Source organism: Zootoca vivipara, chromosome 12 (genome assembly GCF_963506605.1).
Source record: "Zootoca vivipara chromosome 12, rZooViv1.1, whole genome shotgun sequence".
NCBI classification, from domain to species: domain Eukaryota; kingdom Metazoa; phylum Chordata; class Lepidosauria; order Squamata; family Lacertidae; genus Zootoca; species Zootoca vivipara.
The window spans coordinates 38,250,948-38,264,232 of NC_083287.1; positions in this window are offsets into that span (position 1 = coordinate 38,250,948).

Genomic DNA, 13,285 nt, shown 5'->3' on the forward strand with positions numbered 1-13,285 from the left:
GGACGGTCTCTCACAGATGGGTTGTTATGCTATTATAGTGGGGTCTGAGTCACTGGTGCCAGCGACCCAGGCGCCCACAGCATTTTTGCAGTGGGTGCCCATGGGTGCCCAACCTCTGCCATGGCCCCCACCCCCGCAGGCTGCCCGCAACAGTACATAGCATAATACCCAATTTAGCATCAGCTGACAGCCATAGAATAGCAAGCTTTCCTCATTCTCTGACTTCCCCCGTGCTATGAAATGAGCTTGAAAGCCTCATTATCGCCTCATCCAATTGTGCAGGGCTCCTACAGACGATGCCATTTCTTTTGCTCTGAACAAAGTCCGAGAGCATCAGTGTTCCCCTTTGCATTACACCATGGGCACACACACCGGAGCAGGTGCCTGGGGGAGACAGACTCTTCCAAATGTCTGCATTGCCGCTGCGGTCTTAATGAAATCTTAGAAAATATTAAAATGCCATGCAAGGAGAAACCACCTAAGCAGCCGCCGTGCTTTGCTTTATTCAAATAAGCCTGGGTAGCCTATTATGCTCCTCCTCTGCCCTGTCTACTTGGGCTGTGCCTGCTCTTAGGAGTCCAGGGAGCAATGAAATGGATGAGGTTTTTTTGCTCTTGCTTGAGAGAGCAGGAGGCCTGTCAGTTCCAATCCCCCTGCCAGCTTCCCAGAGCCAAGGTGGCGGCAGGAGTGACGGATGTGCTGACACATACATGGAACCGCAGAGCTCTGATCTCCTGGGATCATCCAAGCTCAAAATGTAGGCCTTTTAAGCTACTAGGAACACTTTCGGCAATTAGTGGCATCTAAAGAAAGAGGGAGGGATTTTTAAACTTGCTAGAGAACTATTTTAAATCTGGGCTTGGTGGATGGATTGTAAATAGGGAGATTGTTGTCTACTGCTCATTCTATTCCTCTCCTTGCCTTGTTAATCATTCGACAGACATGAAGCATTTGGTACATAAATAGTTGGTTATCGTAAGTCCAGCCAGAGGGGGGAAAGCGGGGGAGCAATTGGTTGGTACTAAAGAACTGGGGGTTGTATCTGCTATAGGTTTAAAGCAGTATCACAACACTTCAAACAGTCATGGCTTCCCCCAAAGAATCTTGAGAACTATAGCTTGTTATGGGTGCTGAGCGTTGTTGGGGTACCCCTATTCCCCTCACAGAACTACATTTCCCAGTGTTCCCTGGAAATAGGAATTGATTGTTAAGCCATTCTGGGAAATGGAGCTCTGTCAAGCAAATGGGAGTATCCTAACAACTCTTTTCACTCTTAGCAAACTCTGGTTCTCATGATTCTTTGGGGGAAGCCAAAACTCCCAGGACATTCTATCTCAAAGTAGCTGTCTTATTACAAAAGAATTTCAGAAATAGACTGGAAAGAGAAGTTGCTGGACTGCAACTTAACACCAAACTTAAAACCATGGAGAAAACTGGTCTGAATAAAAACATTGGATTCTTATCTCATTATACATGATAAAGCTCTCTTTAGCCATCTCACCCCTTGCTTTTTCCTGTGTAGACCAATTGCAGTCGTAAACAGTCGTAAATTTTCCCTGTAAGACCAATTGCAGTCGTAAACAGTCGGGTTTCCACACCTATCAGCCAATCACCCATTCCCACCACCCTTCTGAGTAATACCCTTCCCCACCCTCTCACTATATATAAGGATCTGGTGACTTCTGTTTCAGTGTATCTGAAGAAGTGTGCATGCACACGAAAGCTCATACCAATGACAAACTAAGTTGGTCTCTAAGGTGCTACTGGAAGGAATTTTTTTATTTTGTTTAGACTACGCAAGACCAACACGGCTACCTACCTGTAACTAGTAGTATGATGTTATTTTAAATGCATAGTGTGGATGAGGTCTTAGTTATACTCAGACCTATTGAAATTAATGGGTCAGTTATCTTCAGTGGGTCTGATCTGACTAGGAGAAACATTGGATACAGCAGTAAGGTTTTAATGCTCACACCAGGTAATAGCATGGAAAAGTTCTTGCTTGTACGCCAGCTATTGGTCCTCACTTCCTTTGATTAACTTTTATGCAAAGCCTCATTCCTTGCCTCTGAAGTCCGCTGGTATAGCCAGGGCCGGCGCATCCATTAAGGCAACCTAGGAAGTTGCCTAGGGCGCCAAAATGGAGGGGGCGCTGGCACGACGGAGAGCTCTGCTGGCTTTGCAGGACTCACTCTGCCATGCGGCCACTGCGCCCCAATGCCACCTACTCGCGTCCAGGGTGGGCGGCAGCAGCGGCGCCGTTGCAGCCCAGGCGTGCCCGGATCGCCAAGGGCAGCAGCGTGTGGAGGACATGTGGGGCGAGAGCAGTCCCTTCCCTCGGCGCACGCGCACCAGAGCCGGGCCTTCGGCTCCAGGTGCTGTCACTGTGTTCTACTTCTCGGGCAGGCGGGAGCATCTGCTGTTGCGCCCGGGGGTCCGTGGCTAAAGCCCGAGTGCAGCCAGAGCAACCCAGCCGTCAACGTCGCAGGTAAGCAGGAGGGGCGCTGGGAAGGGAAGGGGGTGAAGGCTGGGCCAGGCCCGCAGGGAGGAGGCAGACGCCTGGGGGGCGGGGCAGCAGAAGGTGATCTCGCCTAGGGCACAAAAAACCCTAGCACCGGCCCTGGGTATAGCTATGGGTTGGCATTTTCATTTCTTTCCCACATGGCTTCCATTCTCTCCTTAAAATGTTTTCAGTACCATTTCACATTTATTTTTCTTCCCCCTGCTCTTGGAAACAGCATTTATATGTTTAGTCTAAGTTGATTTTGTATGTGCGTATATATCTATGCACACTTCTTTTCTCAGTGGAGAGATGGTTAAAAGGGGGGGAATCATTCTCATAACTTAAATGTTTGGAGTGTCATTGAAACCACCTTGGTAATTTTTTTTGTTTGCAGAGCAGCTGTCTGGGTAATACGCTCAAATCGTTCACTGTCACGTATTATCATAAAGTCATTTTAGCAGAACCATTTTTAATTCACTCTAGTCTGCTCCCCCTACAAAGGAATGTAAAACCATCCTTTGTAGGGTAAATTTAGTGCCATATTAATTCAAAGAGTTAGAATAATAAACTTTAAAAAATGGAAATTAATAGGAGCTTTGAGGTTAATGCATTAAGTTTATTTCAGGTTAATTGTGTGTAGACTAGGATTTGGGAGAGTGGGGTTTTTATTTTATCTTTTGGCTTGCTTAACTGGCATAACATGAACTGCCCATATTTCAGCTTGTAGGCAGGAAAAAGCAATTCCTCACAGGAAGGTGGGACAACCTTTGCCTCTTACTTTGGTGCATTGTCAAAGCAACCGCATTGAGAGGGAGTGGTTAGGATGGCATGTATGTAAAATTAGGGGGGGGGGTGCTCAATAAACAGGTGGTGTCATGTAAACATATCGGCACTTATTCCCATTAAAGAGCTGGTCCCAAAACTTCCATGGTGCCATAAAGGCTACCACCTTGTTGAAGCTAAGGAGATTTGGGGTTTGGTCAGTGCCTGAATGGATGATTGCCTGCAAACTGTATGTTCATTTTGGGCTCCATGATGGGAAGAAATGGGGGGGGGATTTAACTGTAATAAAATCAATATTTGTAGTGCTACAGTCTAAACCAGTGTTTCTCAACCAGTGTGCCTCCAGATGTTTTGGGACTACAACTCCCATCGTTCCTGACCACTGGTCTTGCTAGCTAGGGATGATGGGAGTTGTAGTCCCAAACATCTGGAGGCACACTGGTTGAGAAACACTGGTCTAAACCCTTCAAAGATGTTCCAGGGTTCCTTACTGAATTTTTTAAAAAAGGTTTTCAAATCAGTGTGTGTAGTTTAAGAATACAGAATCAAAAGGACAAATAAATGAATCCCCCCAGGAGTACAGTTTCATGATGGGCAGAACATTACTGAATTTTCACCATGCTTTCCCTTTTCAGTTTGTTTTGATTTTAACATAGGAGTGATATGCAATTAACTCATACTTAGCTTGGGGTCATGGTACTGAAATCAATGGACTTAAGATACTCAAATTTGTTGATTTCAGTCTGTCTATTCTTGAATGTGACTAAGGTTGTCTATTACCCTATGACTCAGCTTTTTCTACTTGGGGAGATAAATGGGGGTAGGGACAACCCACCCATGCTGCACTATTCTGCCTTAACGCTCAGCCAAAAGCCAACCTTCTCCAAACTGGCGAGTGCTCAGTGCCTGGCACTTTTTGAGGATTGTGGCTTTAGTTACAAAGCAATAGATGTGCAACTGGATGGCCCTTGTGGTCTCTTCCAACTCTATGATTCTATGCCACAAATGCATTGGGGAGCTGCACAATAAATAACTCTGTGTTTGCAGATATGTAAAGAAAGACATTTGCTTGAATATGTCTTTCCACTGATACGTAAACCTATTTCTCACCAGACTTGCTCCTGGTTTGGTTCGCATGTGATGATACTGTGAGAATTGAAAGGATTAATGGGGTACTAAAGCTTCTTGTATATTACACAACATTTCTCTTTCTTTTCTGATTGTGGAAACCATAACCAACCATCGGAAGACTGACTGCGCTGACTTTCCATGGGAAGAAGCTTGCAATAGTTTACATGGCATATCAGTTGTCACAGGAATGCCTCCTGTCTGGCTGTCAGATCTCAGCTGTGCTTAATGTAAAGCAGCTCAGGGTTGCAACAACTTGTTTATTGTGCCCTGGAGACTGCAAACACCCTGGCTTAACAACAGAGTCCTAGAGGATTCTCTTAACAACTGGACACACACACACCAGGGCATGCACACATCATTAGAAGTACAACTTGCAAAACATATGAACAATGAGGTGATCATTTTATTCAAATTTGTTTTGCTTTCGGCAATAGCTTATAAGTGATTACATAGGAAATGGATCTATGGCAGTGATTCTTAAACTTTTTTGGGGGTTGTGGACCTCTTTAAGAGTGTTGTGAAAGCTATTGACGCCCTCCCCAGAAAAAAATGTACACAAAGCTACCATATATACACACAATTTTGCATGCAGTTTATTTTATTGCATTGTTAAAAACAACAAGAACACCCAGTTCACAGATTCCCTAAAGCCCATGCCTGGATGCCTGGTTAAGAACACCTGATTTGTGATAAAGACTGGGGTGGGGAAGGTAAGGAAAGGTCAAACAAACAAACAAACAAACAAACAAAGTTTTCTTCTGGTACCTTGAATACAGTAAGTGGAGGGTGGCGTGACTCCCCACAAGATGTGGTACCTCGGTTTATGAACACAATTGGTTCCGGAAGTCTGTTCATAAACTGAAACGTTCATAAACTGAAGCGAACTTTCCCATTGAAAGTAATGGAAAGTGAATTAATCCGTTCCAGACGGTCCGCAGAGTAAGCGGAGTACTTAAACTGAAGCGTTCGTAAACTGAAGCATGGGTGTAATTGGTTCCGGAAGTCTGTTCATAAACTGAAGCGTTCATAAATAGAAGCAAACTTTCCCATTGAAAGTAATGGAAAATGAATTAATCCGTTCCAGATGGGTCTGCAGCGTTCATAAACCGAAAATTCATAAACCGAGGTGTTCATAAACCGAGGTTCCACTGTACTAAAAGTTAAATTGCTAAAACATTGTTTATCTTCAGAGCATTTTTGGGTATGTGTTTTTAATATTACACAGTAACCAGAGCAATATGTAAACAGTGCAGTCCTAACCCCTGTTCCCCCATGGAAGTGGGGCTGTTGAATGGCATGTAGCTGTTTCTCTGCTGGCCTCCAGTGGTGGAGAGGAGCACTGACAATTGGGGGGGGGGGCAGAGTTTCCAGTCAGATAAGATGCTTCTGCTGGCAGTTCTCCCATTGGTGATAGCCAGCTGGACCCAAAGCCCATTGGATCCTCTGAGAGGGACAATCTTGGAGCTATTATAGCAAAAGAAAATGAAAGATACACACACCCGCACTCCATTTTCCACACTGGCAAGTGCAATCCAGCAGGACTCAGGATGTGTTGCTGGATCTGCCACCACAGAGGCTCATTGAATTGTTTATAACAATTGGCACTCCACTTGAGTTGCTCCCAAGGAAGCCTCACATGTAGTTCAAAACACAGCCTATGGGGAAGGGAAATAGAAACTAAGCAACCATCTTTCCATTCTGCACATGGCGGGTCCCAAGTTAATTCAAGTGGGATGAAGTGATAACAGCATTACATTGATTTAGGTAAAACAGATTAGGTCATTTTATTTTATTTCCAAAAGGGTGGTAGTGGGGGAAATCAAAGGAAGTCCCTGAAGTGTAAAATACTGAGAAGGGGTCTTCGGAAGGTGTTTAGGTGAGATAAACTAGAGCCATTTTCTAAGAGTCTAGTCTAAACCTCCTTCCACTGCTGGACAGGTCTACAAAGCTAAAATTAAAAAATAATAATCTGTTTTTGAACAACAGTATTTGGGAATATGATATTTTATTTTTGCTTTGCAAAATCCAGTTGATGGATTATGATGTCAAAAATGTAGCAGCCTATGGCATCTTCCAGCCACATGATCAGCCATACTCTGTTCATCGGCCTGGGAAATATTGGAAAGCAGACCCATGAATAACAAAAAGGATTTGCATTCACTGACAAAAGAGAGCCATTATGTGCTTTAGCAGGTACTGTATTTCATTATCTCAGAATGAGCACCATATGGCACACAGGCTCCTGCCTTGTGATAAATTTGCTGGGGTTTCTTATAGTAAATACATATATATATATATATATATATATATATATATATATATATATATATATATGAAGCCAGTTAAAATATAATGGAAAACGACCAGCCTGCTATGTAAGTGAGAGATATGGACCTATTAAACAAACAACAACAATAGTGTTGTTTAATCGTTTAGTCGTGTCTGACTCTTCGTGACCCCATGGATCATAGCATGCCAGGCACTCCTGTCTTCCACTGCCTCCCGCAGTTTGGTCAGACTCATGTTGGTAGCTTCAAGAACACTGTCCAACCATCTTGTCCTCTGTCATCCCCTTCTCCTAGTGCCCTCAATCTTTCCCAACATCAGGGCCTTTTCCAAGGAGTCTTCTCTTCTCATGAGGTGGCCAAAGTATTGGCGCCTCAGCTTCAGGATAATGAAGTACCTGCTCCAATAGTAGGGTAAGTTAAATGACATTCAACAGCTTCATAATGAAATTAATCTTCCCAGCTCTTTGGTGACATGTCATTCTAATTCCCTCCATATCTGAATTGCTGTGCTTTCTTAAGTCTCTACTCTGTCCTGGTTTGCATCTCACACTCGGCCAGATGATTGCTCGCTGTGGCTCAGAGGTGCCAGCTTGTGAACAAAGTGAGAGGGAACCATTATGGATGTGATGTTATGATGTCACCCGTGAGATGACGTCCGGATGGCGCACCAGGTCAGACGAGCCAGGAATGTGGCGGCGGTGTGGCTTTAATGGTGGGTGGCTCCTCCTCCTGCCGCCACTCCCACAAGCCAGGGACTCCTAACCTGTTGTTAGCCACTTTGAGCATGGTTTAAAGTGTGGAGGGGTCAATGGCTCCTCCTCATCCTGGAGAGTAGTGACTAGTGGGGTGCCACAGGGTTCTGTCTTGGGCCCAGTCTTATTCAACATCTTTATCAATGACTTGGATGATGGGCTTGAGGGCATCCTGAGCAAGTTTGCAGATGACACCAAATTGGGAGGGGTGGCTAATACCCCAGGATCACACTTCAAAATGACCGTAACAGATTAGACAACTGGGCCAAAGCAAACAAGATGAATTTTAACAAGGAGAAATGTAAAGTACTACACTTGGGCAAAAAAAATGAAAGGTACAAATACAGGATGGGAGACACCTGACTTGAGAGCAGTACATGTGAAAAGGATCTAGGAGTCTTGGTAGACCACAAACTTGACATGAGTCAACAGTGTGATGCAGCAGCTAAAAAAGCCAATGCAATTCTGGACTGCATCAATAGGAGTATAGCATCTAGATCAAGGAAAGTAATAGTACCACTGTATTCTGCTCTGGAGTACTGTGTCCAGTTCTGGGCACCACAGTTCAAGAAGGATACTGACAAGCTGGAATGTGTCCAGAAGAGGGCAACCAAAATGGTCAAAGGCCTGGAAATGATGCCTTATGAGGAACAGCTTAGGGAGCTGGGTATGCTTAGCCTGGAGAAGAGAAGGTTAAGGGGTGATATGATAGCCATGTTCAAATATATAAATGGATGTCATATAGAGGAAGGAGAAAGGTTGTTTTCTGCTGCTCCAGAGAAGCGGACACGGAGCAATGGATTCAAACTACAAGAAAGAAGATTCCACCTAAACATCAGGAAGAACTTCCTGACAGTAAGAGCTGTTTGGCAGTGGAATTTGCTACCAAGGAGTGTGGTGGAGTCTCCTTCTTTGGAGGTCTTTAAGCAGAGGCTTGACAGGCATATGTCAAGAATGCTTTGATGGTGTTTCCTGCTTGGCAGGGGGTTGGACTGGATGGCCCTTGTGGTCTCTTCCAACTCTATGATTCTAAGGTGTGTTTTTGATGCAGAGCAGTTGTGACTCGATTCATGAGTGCGGCAGAGGAGCCACAGAGTGACCACCTGCATTGCTGTTCTGTGGGAAGGCACTTCTGTGGGTAGGCAGCAAATATCTTGTCCATTCTTGGAGCACGAATGGAATCCTTAACACCCTAACCTGGGCGGTCAAGAAAAGAGAGAACTTCATAACAAAGAGTGGAATCCAAAGGGTGTCCTTCTGGTGCTACTACAATGGCTCCTACTACAATGGTCCTACTACAATGGCTCCACAAGGTGTTAACTCTGCTAGTGTGCCTACATCCAACTGAATCCTTATATACATTGGATACAGGTAGGTAGCCGTGTTGGTCTGGATCGAAGTAAAATAAAAAAATTCCTTCAGTAGCACCTTAAAGACCAACTAAGTTTTTATTTTGGTATGAGCTTTCGTGTGCATGCACACGAAAGCTCATACCAAAATAAAAACTTAGTTGGTCTTTAAGGTGCTACTGAAGGAATTTTTTTATACATTGGATAGACCACAGTGCAGTAAACCCCACCTCCCAGAGAACCTCACATAGTTCTTCAATGTTAGGCTCCTGCAGACTGCGGAGGCAAATGAAGCTACAGGGAACCAGGCAGAGGACCTTCTTGGTAGTAGAGACCACCCTGTGGAACGCCTTCCCATCAGATGTCAAGGAGATACAACTTTTAGAAGGCACCTGAAGGCAGTCTTGTATGGGGAGGTTTTTAATGTTTGATGTTTTATTAGGCCTTTATATTTGCTGGAAACCACCCAGAGTGCCTAGGGCTACCCAGTGAAATGGACAGGGTACAAATAATAAAATTATATGATGATGATGATTACTACTACTACTGGGAAGGGTGCGGTGGCAAGGAAAGCTGTTGGATATTTTTTTCCAAAAAAAGCAGCCCTGTGCAGACCCACCAACAGGAATGTTAAATTGGCTGTGCTGGTGTGCTTGTACTTGCTGACTGACTTCGCCTTTCCTCTCCCAGTAAGCGGCAGCAACACACCTGCTGGGAGCTCCACCATGCAGGCTCCTTTTCTGAATAGAGGGAGGCTAGCAAGAATATAGGTCCTCTGGTCAGGAGGCTCCTCTTGAAGATGCCCTTGCTACAGTTTCTAATGAAAGGAATAAAGTGTGGATTGTCTGCGGTTCTACCCGCCTGTTCATCACCACCTAACGGAGTCATCTTCTGTTCCTTTGGGAAATCTGGGGCATTCACGGAAGCACAGGCACACACTTGCCTCTGAAATGTTTCGGTCTCTGAGGACTCCTGTAGGCCAGCCATGATTTCGGCTGGAACCGTTCACATTCTTTGCATCGAAATATCAGCAACTTGGTTCCCCCATCGTGTCTCTCTTATCCTGCGTTTTCCAGGCATTATGTCATTCCCCTGTAGCCATCTGTCAGCTGCCTATGGCTCTTCTGTTGAGGGTATAATGTTTCCCAGGAGGAAGTGTCCGAGTCGTTTGCTCAGAAATGATATTATATTGCATACACACACACACACACACACACACACACACACACACACACACACACATATACAAAAAGGTGACTGACCACTCTCATGCCTAATGGCTGTTTTGTTCATTTGCTCTCTTGTGTTTACATGATCTCCTTGAGGGAACAGTCTCAAGTCCCTTTGGATATTACATTGCTTTGACTCTGTTTCATGCTAATGGAGATGGATAATATTTTCTTTCAAGGGATGGATCATATTCCTTTACAGGAGGATATCAGTTCAAAATGCCCCCTGAACACAAGCAGCCTTATTGTCAGCATGATGTTCTCCCCTCCTGCCAGAGTGATTTTGATTGCTTAAAATAGTTTCAAGTGTTCTTGTAAACAGGTCTGTAAAAAAAAGGGCTTAAATGTTTTAAAATCACATTGCCTTGCTGTTTTGTTGTTCACCGCCCTGGGCTCCTTTTGGGAGGAAAGTCAGAATAGAAAAAAATTAAAATATTAAGGAAAAAAATGCCTATATGATCTTAGTAAGACAGGAAAAGAGGAGGTGCCTTATTTGAAGAGGAGGAATCCATGTAAGGAGAATAATTGAGGGCATTAAGTGATATGTAATGAGAGCCATGAGGTAGATAACAGCTACCAGTCAACCTCAGTTCCCCAGTTGTACACTTGTGCTTTGCAGAAGCTGGTCTTCAGGACTATATTGCCTCTGACAGTGGAGGTAGAACAGAGAAATGGTGGCTAGTAGCCACCGATAGCTTTCCCTTCCATGAATTTGTCTAATCTTCTTTTATTAAAGCCATACAAGTTGTTGGCTGTCACTACAATATTATTTAGCAAGAGAATGCCTTGGTTGCTCGATTCCACAGTCGTCGTTTCAGTCATTATTCTGAAGAAGGAGGCAGAGCTGTGTTTCCCTAGTACTGAGGTCCATTCATTTCCCATCAAGCTCTGGGCTGCTTCAACAACTTAAGATATTTCAAAAATTAGACTGTGAATATGGCAAACATATACTTGATAATGTGTATCATAGAGCCACACTTCTCTGGGAGGTTCGATGGTCTTCAGCTCCCTGTTGAATGTACCACTAAATGGAAAAGTCACGACTGCTCTTGCATATTGGGCAAAATATGTGCCACTTTCAGCATTCTGTTTGCTGTGATTCTTCACATTTAATAAAAACACCATGGTGCTTCAAGGTATTATTTTTCAACCTGAGTGCCTGTTATATTCAGTCCGTTCATATGCTCACCACCCTATGAATGGACCATTGGACTCCAACCATAGGAATCTACTCCTAGAGAATGTCTTACATTGCTTAATGTGTATGAGACTATCTGTTGCCTTCTCTACCACATTCAGTTTATCTTCATCTACCTTCATCTTACATTCAGTTTATCTTCATCTACCTTCTTTTGGTTATTGGCTACAGGTAAGGTAAAGGTAAAGGACCCCTGAACAGTTAAGTCCAGTCAAAGGTGACTATGGGGTGTAGCACTTATCTCGCTTTCAGGCCGAGGGAGCCGACACCGTGACAAATCCCAGAGCACACAGAAACACTGTTTACTTTCCAGCCACAGTGGTACCTATTTATCTACTTGCACTTGTATGCTTTTGAACTGCTAGGTTGGCTGGAACTGGGACAGAGCAATGGCACCCCGTTGCATGGATTCAAACCGCCAACCTTCTGATCAGCAAGCCCAAGAGGCTCAGTGGTTTAGACCACAGCACCATCCACTCCTGGTATTGTCTACAGCTATCCCCTAGGACCTAAGTCTTGAAAATTAGAGGGAGTATTTTTGGGGGGTCAGTTTTGCCAGTTCCAACTCCTCCTTCCTGAATTATAGATAATACCTGGTATGAGAGGGAACTTCCTTTAATGAGGAATACCACAGGTTCCCAAAGATGACCTGTTTATTTAGCATTCATCTTGATTTCCTCACACAAAACTTAAAACAGTGGTTGGACAATATCTGGCCTTTATCGAGCATGGGTTCTGATTTCTTTATAGGGTGGTTATAAAACATTGAACATTCATCCTGATTTCCTTGTGAGATGTTTGCACATTTTCTTATTGACCGTTTGTTCACCCCACATTTCTCAATGACTTTACCTACTGCTTCTGTAACCACAAAAAGTGGTTTGTTCTGCTAGGGTGACAGAGCACTTCAATCCACTTTGATTGTGCAAACTTTAATTTTTGGTGTGCATTTGAACCCCTCCCACAAAATAGTGACAGTCTGGGCACTCCACATCTCAAGGCCAAGCCCTGTCTACTCAGGGTTTTTGGCGCCCTAGGTGAGGTCACCTTCTGCCCCCCCCCAGTGTGAATGGCAGGAGGGATGAAAAGGGGCACAGAGCCCATGTTGCTGGCCTGGGCAGTGGACGCTGTCTCCGTGCCGCTGCCGGCGCCGCTTCCTTCCTGCTCTTGGCCGCTTCTGGCCGCTTCCTCCTGCTGGGCCCAGAGGTGCCCGCAGCTTCTGATTGGCTGCTCGCTAGCCCGCCCCTCGCCCGGCAACATTGGGAGAAGAAAAAATAAGAAAGGAAGCTGGAGCCAGCAGCCTTGCTCGGCCGGCAGCTTCCTTTCTTATTTTTTCTTCTCCCGACATTGCCGGGCGAGGGGCGGGCCAGCGAGGAGGGGCGTCATGCCAGTCAGCCACTAGCGTGGCGCCTTGCTAGCCCGCCCCTCGCCCGGCAATGTTGGGAGAAGAAAAAAATAAGAAAGGATGCCACAGGCAAGGGCGGCAGTGGCGGGCGGTGGCTGGGGGGGTTTGGGGGCAGGCTGGCCAGCGCCCCCTCCATTTTGGCGCCCTAGGCGATGGCCTAGTTCGCCTAAATGGACGCACCGGCCCTGTGTCTACTGATGTGATTTGTTTAAACAGGAGCCCCCTTTGCTACACATGGATACTTGTTTAGAAGCCATTGCCCCAATTCCTCTGTGATGTTCCCCAGTTGCAAACCTCTTCCCCATGCTGACCAGTAAGAAATGTCCCTGCAGATTGTATCTACCTTGGTTTCCTTCTTTGGCTCATTAATCTTCGTTACAGTTAATTGAGATTAATACTTTGCTGGGGGAAAAAAATCTCCCATTCCCTAAACCTTTGAAGTGTGTAGCTTTGGGGTGGGGGAGGAACCTGAAAATGAGCTTATTAATATCTAGGAAAAGCAGCTTGCTCTCTCTCCTCTCTCTCTCCATCAACCATTTTAAGATAAACCCTTCCAGTGCCCTCTTTTTTCTCTTGGATAAAAATCTCTCCCACCTTATCTGTCTCCTTCAGAGTGGCTTTTTACAGTGCCCCAGTTCCTATTCTGC